The following is a 14,232-nucleotide window of genomic DNA, read 5'->3' as shown; positions in this document are numbered from 1 at the left end:
GATGGCTTCTGAAAATCTGGCACTGTTCCTGGAAAATAGGGACACTTGGGGGGGGGGGGTTCTGAGCTTATTTCCCCTCTTCAACAGGTGATCAGTCTGTGTGCAGGAGCCTGTGGGCTTTTCAGGCAAGAAGCTGTAACCAGCAACCACTTACAATTTAAGATCTAGCATGATCAATTTATGTATTATGTATCGCACCCATCAACTAGGGAACTCAAGAGTAGCACACATTGTTCTTTTCTACTTGTTTTTGCCTTCTCAACAACCCTGTGAATTACGGTAGGTGGCACTAGGAAAGTGTCTGGTTGACCCCAGGGGCAGATCTGCTATGAAACTAAGGAAGCTTAAGCTACAGGGCCCTTAATCCTGGAGGGGTCTCAGAAGGGGCTTTAGTCCACATTGCTTAAAAATTTGGGGTCTTCTAGACCCAATTGGAGTTGCACATCTCAAATTGATTATTATTTTTTTGTTGTAGATATTTCAACAATCCCCAAGTTTGAGAGTCAGCAGCACAGCTGTTGTAAAGGTGTGGTAATCTGTTGTGGAACAACCCCATTGAAGAAGATAACAGTGATTACTCAGACCTCATTGCTGGCTGTGATGGTGCCCCCATGGCAGTTCAAGCGTGAAGGCCCCCAAGATGTAGGTCTGCCACTGGTTGACCCAAGGCCACCCAGAGAGTTTTGTGGCTAAGCAGGAATTTGAAGAGGTCTCCCTCTCTGGTTCTGGACCAAAATACTAACCACTATAGCACACTGCTTGTTGGGACAAATTGTCTTCTCCAGAATAAATATCTAAACATCACAGACTTAGTTCACAAATAGAGGATGAGGTAGTAAAATTACATGACATTAGACAGCAAGGGTGCATCACAAGACAGAATCCTCCTCTATGTAATAAGCAGTCACTGCACATAGGAAAAAATAGATTTGGGGGGAAATGTTCTGTTGAAAGCAATGATTCTTCAACATCAACTTTGTCAGACTTATCATGTTGTTCGGGTGCCTGATTACCGTCTTCCAAAGCAACTACAAAAAAGAGGTTTAAAGGCACTCTCAATGCATATACATATACATACTGGTACATACACACACCGGTACATACACACACACACACACACACACACACACACACACACACATCGTAACATAAGCATTGATAACTGGAAAACACTGTCTTGCGAGCTCTCCAACTGGAGAGCAACTTTTACCAAGGGTGTCATGGACTTTGAAGAAGCACGAACTCAGTGTGTGAAAAGGAGAAATGAGCTAAGAGGGTTTGGCAAACCCTCACCATGATCAACACCTGCCCAGAAACCTGTGTCCCCACTATGGAAGGACGTGTGGATCCAGAGTTAGCCTTCACAATCACTTACGGACTCACTGTTAAGACTGTGTTCATGGAAGACAATCTTCCTTGGCTACAAGTGATTGCTAAAGAATAAGTTAGGTTTGTATGGAGTTAAAGCTTTCGGGATTGAATCAAGTGTCTGTTCATGGCATCCTGTTTATTTCTCTCTCTCCTACCCTCAATTTTTAAAAAATATATCCTGTCTTTTCTTAGTTCAAAGCAGCTCACAAACTCATTTGCCTTCCCTCTGCCATGCTGATACAATAATAGTGTCCTAAAATTGTCTCTCAAGTATGCATGCTAATCTTTAACATACTATTTCCCCTAGATATTAGATACTGTATATTCCTGCGTATAAGACTACTTTTTAACCCAGGAAAATTTTCTCAAAAGTCGGGGGTCGTCTTATACGCCGGGTCGTATTTCTTATATGGCGAGTATATCCTAAACTTTATATTTTAACTGGAAAAGCTGGGCGTCGTCTTATACGCCCAGTCGTCTTGTACGCCGGAATATACGGTATTCCTCTAACAAACCAAACCCAAATGCCTTCTTCTGCTACGTCCTAATAGAGCTTGACTGTTCCCTCCAGCACCCATTCTGAGGTGAAACGGTTCTGCAGTGATGAAACTAACAACACAACTTGAACAAAACAACCAAAAATGCTTATTGACTTGATAGCAGGGAAAGCCAGTTTGAAGTATTTGATTCCTGACACCAGTTAAGCAAGTATGTGCAAAGTGTAAAACCTGCACTTGTTGATTTCTGACATAAAAATCAATGAAACTGTCCATAACCTTCATCTCTTTGGTTTAACTCTCCATAGTAGATCAAAAGAGAGTAATTAGATTTCTGCCTGACTAGCAGGGGTAGAAAGCTGTTTCATTTTGGATCAAAAACCTTCCCAGTAGATTACACCTCCTAACCGTTGCTTATCAACACTTAACAATTGCTTCTGTATTTGACTTTGACAGAACTACCAGAATGCTACAATCTAATTTCCAGAGAAAGATGATGAAAGGCTTTCAAAGTTTTAGTTTTGTTCCCGGTTTCAGTATGTGTTCTCCGTTGTGTTACACATTTTGGCTATCCAGATTTCTGGACCATCCAATCTTACTAACCACCTCAATAATTAAAATAAAGCAGGAGAAGCCTTCATTTAATGGACAAGACAATCTTTAGGTTTAGATTTAATGTACCTGTCTCACTCTGTAAATAAATATGGCTCTGTTTTCATGCTCCAAATATGACTAAGGCTATGTATGCTATACCTTTAAAGCTTATTCAAAACATTCTTTCCCTCAAAGGATTCTGGGCACTGTAATTTACCCCTCACAGAGTTTCAATTCCCAGCAACCCTTAACAAAGGGCATAACCTCATACTTATTTTTATTTATTTACTTTCTCTAGAAGGGGGCAGCTGCCCCCCGCCCCCTCCCTGGCTATGCTCATGCACAGCCTAACACTCTTCCATAGATTTTCATTTGGCGACTTCTTTAATATCACAAACATTTTGCTACCTGCCACTGGAGGCAACTGTTTTAGCTGCCGTCTGTTTATGCTGCTAAATCAGGTAATATTAAGGGGAGAAGGACAAGTTAAGCTGAGGTTCTTAATAGCTCTTATTGGCAATGTTCTAGTTTAGCATTGCTGTTTCCAGTAGATGAGCATTATTAATACTGTATCTGCTTTAAGCAAAAATTTCACTCCGGAATGGAAGCAGCTTGGAAACATCAAGAGAGAATGAAAAAGCAAACAACATATAGCACTAGCAATGCGCTAGATGGGAAGTAATCAGCTGGAAAATATGTGACAACTTAACATCAGTGATGGACAGATGCAGTGTATTCATGTGCGGAGGCCGAGGGAAGCGGCTCAGTGAATTCCAGGCCACAAGAGCAAGCTTTGGAGACAGATTCCCACCATACACACCATCTGGCAGCTCCCATTATAACCTGTGGGAGTGCCATATACTATTCTTTGGGTGAACATTGTTTAATTCTTTTACAATACTCAATTCATATTTAATTTTAAACATATCAAGGTATCTGATGTTTAGACAGATAGGGTTGGATATTAAGCTAGACAGACAGACGGACGGACGGACAGATCCAGCATCCCAACAAGATCCGGGGGCAGCAGGAATAAGCACCACTGTCAATAAAGAGTGCAGTTTAAAATAATTGTAATAGCATGATTTTCACACATTCAGCTGTTTTTAAATGTATATTTCATTATCAGAAAATCAAGATCACTCACATGTACTTAGTAAAACTATTATAAACAGGGGGTAATAATCCCACATGGATAACTTTTGAATTTTTGATCATGGGATAAATCTGAAAATCATCTTTAAATGTATGGCATTTGTTTAATTGTAATGATTTTAGCTCAAATTTTAGCTCAGCTCCCAATTTGTGAAAGCCTCAATTTTATCAGAAAGAACTAACTCAACTTCATAAAACAATAGTCAGGTATTGTAACCAACGAAGGCTCTTCCACTAGGGATACTGAGGTGCAGCTACCCCACTGGAAATGTCAAGCAATTGAAAAAATATATATCCTGGGCTGTCCACCCCAGAAATCTTAAAGCCACACACTCTTTCCTGTCCCACATACATTTCATACTTCCATGAATGCTTGTGGAGGCATTTCTGTCAATCTGTTCTAAAGCAAATCAGCATATTTCAGGCAGTCCTAATCCAAAAGTATACCGATGGCAAAAATATCCCTCCCATGTGTCTCTGGGCAAAAACCAGGTGACTGACATTTGAATACTCAGAAACCTGCCTGCTTTTCTGCATCCACTTGACAGCCTCCCTCTGTTGTTATGAGAGCTATCCAGCAGCCACTGTATCAAATTAGGAAGGATTGCTTGAAGAACAGCCCTGCACCATCAGAATCACACATCTGCTCTGAGCATGCTCAGAGCTGTTTCCTTGAAGGCCAGACTTCCTCATAGTAACCACAGAGGCAACAGTGAGTGTGTCCTACTTTGATGAGCTTGTTTAGTGTCCTTGCTAGAGAGGGCATGCATAAGCGAGCAACAGTGGACACCTGTGCCTTAGAATCATAGAATCATAGAACTGTGAAGTTGGAAGGGGTTTTTCTATAATAAATACCTATTATTTCCCCTGAGATATTCCCATTTTATAGATGGAAATGCTGAGGATAAAAGGTAATCAACTGAGCTTATGACTCAGCAGGAATTTGAACTCCTCTCCAATGTTTTGCCCTTTTGTTGGGGGCTCAGACTACTTCATGTCATTGAAATATTATTCTTCATTGTGTGTTTTTTTAAATTGTGAAATACCTGTGTTTTGCATCATCAGTCACAATATAGTGGATTAAGAAAGGTTTGTGGTTAAAATAGAAATATATAATAAAACCCGAAAATCATAGAAATTAGAAATAGAATGTTTCTTCTTAAGGAAATGTTGAAAGAAGAAGAAGAGGAGGAGGAGGAAGAGGAGTTTGGATTTGATATCCCGCTTTATCACTACCCGAAGGAGTCTCAAAGCGGCTAACGTTCTCCTTTCCCTTCCTCCCCCACAGCAAACACTCTGTGAGGTGGGTGGGGCTGATAGACTTCAAAGAAGTGTGACTAGCCCAAGGTCACCCAGCAGCTGCATGTGGAGGAGCGGAGACGCAAACCCGGTTCACCAGATTACGAGTCTACCGCTCTTAACCACCACACCACACTGGCTCTGAGGCCTGAAATCAACTTCCATATGATTACAAACATATATGGCCACATGTTCACAGTTCATTCTGTCTGTTACACATACAAAATGCTCTAGCTATCATATTAAACACCTATATCTCAGTCTATAACCTCCTTTACTTGGTGGAAAGTCCCATTGATTGGGACTAAGATGCTTCTAATTGTGCTCTAGATCAGTGTTTCCCAAACTTGGGTCTCCAGATGTTTTTGGACTACAACTCCCTTTATCCCTAGCTAGCAGGACCAGTGGTCAGGGATGATGAGAACTGTAGTCCAAAAACAGCTGGAGACCAAAGGTTGGGAAACACTGCTCTAGATTACAGCCCCAAACAAAAGATTACAAAACTTTTGCACGTGGCTTGATGCATCTGTGATACTTTCAGTAAAAAAAGTAACAATATTTATGTTTTAAGGCATCCCCACATCAATTAAGGTTTCTTTAAACAAACAAAAGCCACTGTCCTGTTATGCATTCCCACTTCTCTGTATCATATCTTTAATTTTTGTTCAGCAAATGCATGTTTATTCTGTTCTTGAGCTTTTTTTAAACAGTACATCAGTTGGAGGGATCGAATCGCAACTGCACATAGTGTTGATTTGCCACATATTTGGATTTACTGCATATTCGATCCTTCACCCCTTTTCTGGTTTTACACTAGACTCCACAGTGTGTTTTAATCTATTTGTCCATAGTATTGGCTTTCTCAGATCAATATTGCAAATCTAATCTGTAGCATTCAACCAGTTCCTCTCCATGCAGCTCAAAACTATCCAGTATTACAAATGGTGATTTGCAACATTTTTTCTCACTGAAACTTTGTGAAGAAGAAGAAAACACAAGTGCCTAAATAAAAGTCTCCACATTAAGGTCTAGGGCAGATTACATCAAGGATCAATCTCTAGACTAAACTCCTCTGCAGTGGACAAATTTGTAATATTACTCTCCGCCCCCCCCCCATCATGGCTTTGTGAAAAACTATTATTGGGCTTATAATAAGTAACTTCATTCACTTGCATGATATCACATGATATTTTCTTAGAACCAGGGAACATTGGTCCCTTTTGGAAACTTAGGACAAGACCCAGTTAAGGTTTAGCAGTGTGAAGTCCCATTGGCTTCAAACAAAAGAATTAAGCAAATGCTTCTGGCTGCAGCTTCATGCACACCTACCTGGGAATAAGTCCCATTGAATTTAATAGGTCTTAACTGGGGTAGCTAAGTCAGTAGACACTTAATCTCAGGGTCGTGGGTTTGAGCCCCATGTTGAGCAAAAGATTCCAGCATTGCAGGGGGTTGGGTTAGACGACCCTCATGTTCCCTTCCAACTCTGCAATTCTATGATTCTACGACTTACTTCTGAGTAGACATGTTCAAGACTGCACGGCACAGCTCTCCCATTGAAGCCAATGGTACTTTAAAGTGCTTAACTTTGGCTGGGTTTTGCCCTTAATGCCCAAATAGTGTGATTAAATGAGAAATAAGGCAAATGTCACACGGTGTTATCTGTGGCTCTTGCTAATGCTCTCTGTTCTATTTCACATCGCCAAGCTATTTATTTTAATCATATGTGATTTCCCCCTTTTTCTTTTCTCATCTCTGTAGAAGAGGCACCTTTCTGCCTTTGTGAAAGTCACACCAGTCAATGTGCTTCTTTGACATGTAAGGGGCTGAAACACAAGAGACTTATGCAATTGCGCTCTGTTCTATAGCCTTCCTTTCTTTTGCTTCCATGCTCTTATTTTTTATATATAGAGAGAGTGTGATTATGAAAAAGATACACTGAGATCTGCATTTGTCTCTGTCCCAGTCACACGGGCAAAGGAATTGCACACAAGCTATTTCCAGGCAGGCAATGTTCTTAGACCTTTCTCTATAGATGCCAATTAGAAGATTAGCATCTTTCCTCTCTAGCCCCCCTTTTCTATTAAATAGTCACACAAAAGCCGAGCTGACAAATTGCTCTCTCCATGGTGTTGCACGAAGACAGACAATAGATGATCATCATTTACTATACTCAAATCCTATTAATCAGAGATTAATGAGAACATGTCTAGTGGGGGAGAAATTACCAGAATGTGGGGATATTGGCTTGTTACTCATGTAACATCTGCTCTGGCTTTACCTTTAGTGTCATGTCATCTTTTATCATACTGAAATAATGTTTGGTCCAGAAACATAATTAAGATAATGGGGACCTCCCTTTAACAATCACCTGGCTTCAGGGAAATTTATACTTCTGCGACACTTAAATGTTTTTGTGTGAGGTTTTTTTATATATATAAAAAGCCATACCTGTATTTTTAGCAAATGTCATTATTTTTCTTAGCAAAAAGAAAAACCAACAATTGTTCCCATTTTTCAATTTTAGTATTATTTAAATCTGATATGAAAAAATGATGAGTGACTTTGGAGGGTCTGCTCCATAGGAGGTGAACTATGAACCATAAACTTTAAACAAATGTGTTCATTCTTAGATTTAGCAATGTATTATGATTTTTTTTAAAAAAAAATGTGTCTACATCCTTTTCGTTTCAGCAAATTTCTTTTTTATTGTTAGTGTTTTTTAAAAGGTGCTGTTCAGTGAGATCTTTCCTTGCATATACTGATTATTTGACATTCAGTAATCTTCTGTCACTTTTTTCCTTTGAAGTGCTTTGTGGTTATTTTTTCCCTTCGTGAATACACAGCTTGGAACGCAAAACTTGTTGCAGCAAAGAGAGAGAGAGAGAGAATACAGCATAGCATGCCTATCACTCCAATAGGATAGTCACGTTTTCCTACAAGAAGATTGTGAGTGAGTGGGGCAAATAACATACGAAGTAACCCTAAATCCCCTGTTTGGCTTTAAGACCTGAAATTTGACAATTTGGTCTTAAGTAATTAGTATTCTTTTTGAAAACCTCCTAATGCTGTTATCCCTCAGTATGACGGAAGCCATTGCCAGGATAAACAATAAAGCCATTACATCTGTAATCAGCCAATCAGGAAGGAGGGATTGCAATCTATACGTTTTATGTGCTTTAAACGTACTAATTGGCCCGGCTTCCTAATGGCCCGGGTAGATGCTTGTCTCCGTCGGAGGGCTGGGGTGATTAGCGCGCCGCGTATACACGGTTGCCTTGTTGGATTAGCCGTGATCTAAGGCTTTGTGATTAAGCCGTGATTCAGCACCACAGGGACGTGAACAGCTCCCGCAACCCCGCGCTGCCAGGCGGGCGGGGGGAAAGGGGATTGCAGAGAGCTTCTTAATTAATTTTTAATTATTGCTAATTAGAAGTACTCTGCTTTTTTAACATCCTGATGGGGAGAAACAAGAGTGGATCCTGCTTCTGCTGCTTCTTTAGCATTATTCCGTTAATTAGTTTCCCAATGAGGGCTTTACCAGGGCAAGGGCAGGCTCTGGCAGGTCTCAGGAATTAGCGTTGCACCAAAATGAAGAAAACCTCACATCGGGGTGAAGCGGGAGGCTAAGCCCGGGAAGCAGTTTTGCTGGCTTTGCTGGCCTGTTTGAAAACAGGACCGAATTAACGGCATGCAGCTTCGGTAATAATAACAATAATTAATAATAATGATGATGATGATGATGATGATGATAATATACAATAACATAATAAAACATTAAACTTTAAAAAGCTTCCCTATACAGGGCTGCCTTTAGATAGATAGATAGATAGATAGATAGATAGATAGATAGATAGATAGATAGATGCTTGAGGTTCATTAGGAGACTTGTAGTGAATTATAGAATTGTAGAATTGGGAGGGACCACAGGCATAATCTAGTCCAACCCCCTGCAATGCAGGGATCTTTTGCCCAACCTGGGGTTCGAACCCCCACCCACACCCTGAAATTAAGAGTCTTATGCTCTACCGACTGAGCTATCCCAGCAGACCCAAGGGTTCAAGAGTAGAGCATCTGCTTTCTATGGCCCCAGAGTCAATCCCTGGATAGACACTGCTAGGCAGTTTATACAAGATCCAGCTAGATGGACTAATGGTCTGACTCAGAAAAAGGCTCTGTGTTCCCACATTGTTAGAGGGTGGCACTGATAATGCCGAGGTTGCAGGTTCGATCCCTGTACAGCTACACATTCCTGCGTTGCAGAGGGTTGGACTAGATGATTCTCAGGATCCCTTCCAACTCAACAATTCTATGAGTCTACAACTGTGAAACCTGAAAAGCTCTTGAATTAAAATCTAGGGTGATGTCCGGAAGAGGAATCTTGGGAACCATACAAAGCGGATCCTCTATTACTGAGCCATAGCTGCCTCATTAAGCTACAGCAAGGCATTGTCACACAGAGGAATCAACCCACGAAGTGCTGCTGCTGCAGCATCTTCATTCACTTGGAGTGGTGGTGCTTGATGTGCCATTATTTCTGATTGTCCCTGTAGTGGGGCAGCAGACCTGTACAGACACACATGCAGCCACGTGTATGATGTAACGTATGGCCCAGGTGTTTACGTAAGTGGTATCTCAGATGCCCATCTTCCTTTAACCTTTTATCCAACGATGGAGTGAATCGGGCACATATATATCCCCGCATTGTGCATTCCATTGGGAACATGAATGCTGCTTTGTTGCTGCGGTGTGTATGCAGTCTTCATTTCTTTGTAAGATTTCCTACTCCCTCTTCACCATAAAGTCCCAGAGCTGGTTACAACAATATAATATGCCATTCTAAAAGCAGATAAAAGCATTCCAAATGGAGCAGAGTGGTATTAAATACTCAACAGAACAGGTGGGTCCCACAAAACAAAATAGTGCCAAAAGGTCAGGGTAAAGAGGTACGCATCTTCAGCATACCATGAAATCTGTACAGCGAAGATGTTCGATGCATTTAGGGGCTGCCACAGAGACAGAGGAAGCCCTCTCCCAGGGCCACCATTAACTGCCCTTTCGAGTGTGTAGGAACTACCAAGAAAGCTGCCAGCTCTGCCAATCTTAGTACACAAGAAGATTAGTGGGGGCCAAAGTCATTTAGGGCTTCAGACATTAATGTGAGCAACTTCAGTTGGGTCTAGAAACAAACAGGCATTTTTTGATAAAAAATATAAACCAGCCCTAATATATGAAGATTTACAGGGCAGTCTCGAGCAGGTCGCGTGCCCTGGTGCTGAGGGGCGGAGATCGCTCCGGCGCCCCCGCCCTCGCAGGGCGCAGCATGGTTTCCGCACGGCTTCGACGCGCGGCGCCCTGGCGCACCACGCCACTGGGGGTCTACCTAGAGCCGGCCCTGAAGATTTATTTAGTCCATTAACATCCCACCTTTCTTCCATCATAAAACTCAAGTTAGCACACAAGTTGGCCAGAGATTGACCAGGCCCATTAGTGTTGAGGAAGTTAACAGATGTTGCTAACATTAGAAAACCTTAGACCTGCTTAGCTTCCTCAAGGTAGCTGAGCATGAGCCTTCTCCCTGGGACCATCTGCAGACCCTATTTACTAAGGAAATCGAGATATGTGCGTTGCAGAAATCCCCTTTGTTTCCAGCCCTGCCTTTGCTGCTATTGTGTTCTTGTACGGATCTGTTAGCCTCCATATGCTTTCGTTCCTTCTGCCCTTATGCCACAGGGTGCCGCGAGGATAAATTGGTTAATCTCTGTAAGGCACTTACAGCACAATCCTAAACTACTCAGAAGTAAATCCTGTTGAGTTCAATTGGGTTTGGTCCCAGGTGAGCAAGTATTGGATTGCAGCCTAAATTAATAACGCGATAGCATGCAGAGCAGTCATTTACACCCTGCATTGCTTGGAATCTAAATAACTAGGGCTAAGAAATGGACAAATGAGGGACATTATTCATCCTTTCCTGCATCACACCCACTGCAAAAGGTCCCAGGGCATGGTCTGAAGGCACATTTAAACAAATAAATGGGTGGGCTTTAAATAATAAAAAATATTATCATTATCATAAATTTGTATACCGCCCTTCATCCACAGATGTCACAACATAAATTTTGAGAATTGGGCCCAAAACCTAATTGGCAGCCAGTATAGTTGGGCCAGGATCAGTGTAATACGGTTAAACCGACTTGCCCTGGCGAGCAACCTGGCTGCAGAATTCTTCACCATCTGAAGTTTCTGAACCGTCTTTGGAGGCAGCCCTACATATAACACATGAAGATGAAACTAAGCAGCTCAGGGTCTGGTCAGTGCCAGGATGGAAGACAGCCTAGGAACCACCTTGGCTCCCAGGATGGAAGAAAGGTGAGATATAAATCCATGCCAATAAATAAATAAAAACATGCCACTTCTCACATGCTCTCTAGGAGATCTGTACATTATTCTTGTATGTAGATGCCAACAGCCTGTTTCCCCACTGGGCCATGTGTGGCTGGGAACACAGACGATCTCGAGGTTTTGTTTACACAGTAAGGGTTGGACTGTGAACTGGTTCAGGCACCAACATTGGATTAAAACTGAAGGTATAAAATGACCACACTGCCAACATAGTAGTGGATTTTTAATCCACCACCCACTACCCTCAACAAAGACTGTGCACACAGGCTACTGATCAATATGGCTAACTTGGCCTCGTATTTCACACACACACCCTTTCCACAACCGCAAACAAATATCACTACAGTTCATCAGAGGCAATAAAAGGCAAATAAACATGCCTTGCCCCCCAGTCTTCTCTCATCGTCAATGTAAAACAATAAATATACATAAAAAGAACCTACTGAATTGACACTGACATAAAAAATGGCTCCACCATTGAGAAGTAGTGACAGGGAAGCATCAGCTGCTGATTTTCTGCCTGCTGTAAATCTCTTAAGGACATATAATCTGTGTCAGGGGGAAAGGTAGCAACCCCAAAAGGGGGAAAAAATCCAACAAAAGATGTGCAAATGTGGTCTCATGTGTGTGAATGTTGGAATTTCATGGTTGAAAATATGCTCGCTGCCAGGCTACAACCACTTGCCTGGGAGTAAGTTCCACTGAATTCAACTGGTGTCTCTGCTTTTCCCCTCTTCTTCTATATTCAGTTTTTTATTTATACAAAACAAACACATTGGGGCGGGGAGGTGTGTGTGTAATAATGGGCAGTCTAGTATTTCTGCTTCCAGCCAGCATTCTGTAACATTTCTCTGTTCAATATACAGTCCCTGCCCAGCCTGCGGCATTGCTGAAAGCTATGAGCTAATAATAATTATTATTTATTTATTTATTTATACATACATACATACCCCGCCCATCTGGCTGGGTTTCCCCAGCCACTCTGGGCAGCTTCCAACAGAATAATAAAATAATCGATTAAAGATTAAAAGCCTCCCTAAACAGGGCTGCCTTCAGATGTCTTCTAAAAATCTGGTAGGTATTTTTCTCTTTGATATCTGATGGGAGGGCGTTCCACAGGACAGAACGCTTTACATCAAAATAAAATACTGTATTTTATTTTTCTGTTCAGCTCTTAGCATATTGGAGAAATTATCTTCCACACTGTCATCATTCCAATTGTCTTCCCACACATGTGCATCTTCATCTTCATCTAAAGCAGCCCAGTCTTCAGCTGGGAACTCCTCAAACTCGTCATCCTCCTCCAGCAGCCCTAAGTCGACAGGCTGTTTCTTCTCCGACTTCATCAGCCTCAAGCCGTTCTAGAGCCTACCAGCAACTCCCACTCTTTTGCTCCTCTGGCTGGAGTCACTTCTGAGTGAACACACACAGAATTACGGTACACTGTAAAAGGATCAGCACTTTTTGGGGTCTACAGTGTACAATGCAAACTAAATGTTAGTTTATCCCCACGTGACACCTGTTAGATACTGAATGTAACATTTACATACAATATGTAAGAGGGGTTGCAGTCAAACAAACATGTTTCATCATGTTTCCAAAATGCTGTTGAGGATTAATCTCACAACATGTGCTTCAATCGCATGTATGTATATATCAATACATATATATAACCTAAATATCATTGTACTTTCTGAATGCAGAAAGAAAGAAAAATCAATCCGGTCAATGGAGCAGAAAGAAAATGAGATGAGAACCACGTATCATTTAACAACCTGTTAACATTATAAAACATTTACAAAATTAACATTACAAATCAAATGTAGATTTAATTTCATAATTTGTCTTCCTACTTAATAATGTTAAGAACCATGCTCTTATAAAACCCAGTGTTAATTACAGTAAAATCCATCAAATCAAATTAAACATTTGGAATCAATAGTGGTTATACCGTTCCTAATGGCAATCATGTCTTTTGATGAGTGTTTCCAATATGCCTTACTTTTATCGCCTTCCCCAACTTTCAGTGAACCCAATGTATGTTAATTCACACCTGATAACGACTGGCTTTTGCCTGGACTAACCCTCTGAAGCTGATGATAAAATGTGTCAGCTGAGATCTTTTTTCCAAGAAGCTGCTAAAACATTTTGCATTTGGCCAGCTTGATTACAATGCCAGACAAAAGGAAACTGTGAATAAATATACCTCCATTATTACTCCATCTCACTCCTACATTTTGTTTAATAAGTTATGATGTGTTGTCCATTACATTATATTTTTAAAAGGAAATATTAATGCTTACTTTGGAACTTGCAAGCCATCACCTGTGTCCTATGCAATCCTATGCACACCTACTATACTTAAGCCCCAGCAATTACAATGAGGCATACTCTTAGGTCAAGTGGGTATAAGACTGCAGCCTCAGTAATCTTTGCAGGTCTTTTTTTGCCATGTGTCTTTAGGCCCTAGATATGTAGGAGGTAGTCAAACTACTTATCTATTTATCCCAGTATTGGTTATTGTACTCTGGCTATTAGCAGCTCTCCAGAGTCTCCAGCAGGCCTCTCTCATATCTCCTGCTAGCTGATCTTCTGTAACTGGAGGTCGCAGAATGAATTTGGTGTTGGTTGGGAAAGCAAACAAAAAGGTATGCCCAAATCCAGGTTTGGGGCAAGTACTCTTTGGTGAGAGAACTCCAGCAGAGATTTAAAATCACAAAACATGCAGCAAAGTAAAGCGTGGAAATGTGGGCTGTTAGACCTTTAAAATATGCCCTTCTAACTTCCTTCCAAAGCTTTCTGCTTCCCCTAGCATCGAAAAAGACCATATGTTTAGTAAGTTAAAAATGGTTTACTTACAAACTCTTCAAATCTGAAGTGTGCATGCACATGAAAGCTCACACCAATGACAAAC

At 41.2% G+C, this 14,232-nt stretch overlaps 1 pseudogene; it reads right to left on the bottom strand.

The window, feature by feature from the left end:
- Window positions 1-9,352: 9,352 nt before the first annotated feature.
- LOC132593219 (26S proteasome complex subunit SEM1 pseudogene) lies at window positions 9,353-12,664 on the bottom strand (annotated as a pseudogene).
- Window positions 12,665-14,232: the final 1,568 nt, after the last annotated feature.

Source organism: Zootoca vivipara, chromosome 1 (genome assembly GCF_965207765.1).
Source record: "Zootoca vivipara chromosome 1, rZooViv2.hap1.1, whole genome shotgun sequence".
NCBI classification, from domain to species: Eukaryota; Metazoa; Chordata; class Lepidosauria; order Squamata; family Lacertidae; genus Zootoca; species Zootoca vivipara.
Note: the sequence above shows the minus strand (reverse complement) of the source record. Positions and strands in the feature narration are given on the sequence as shown.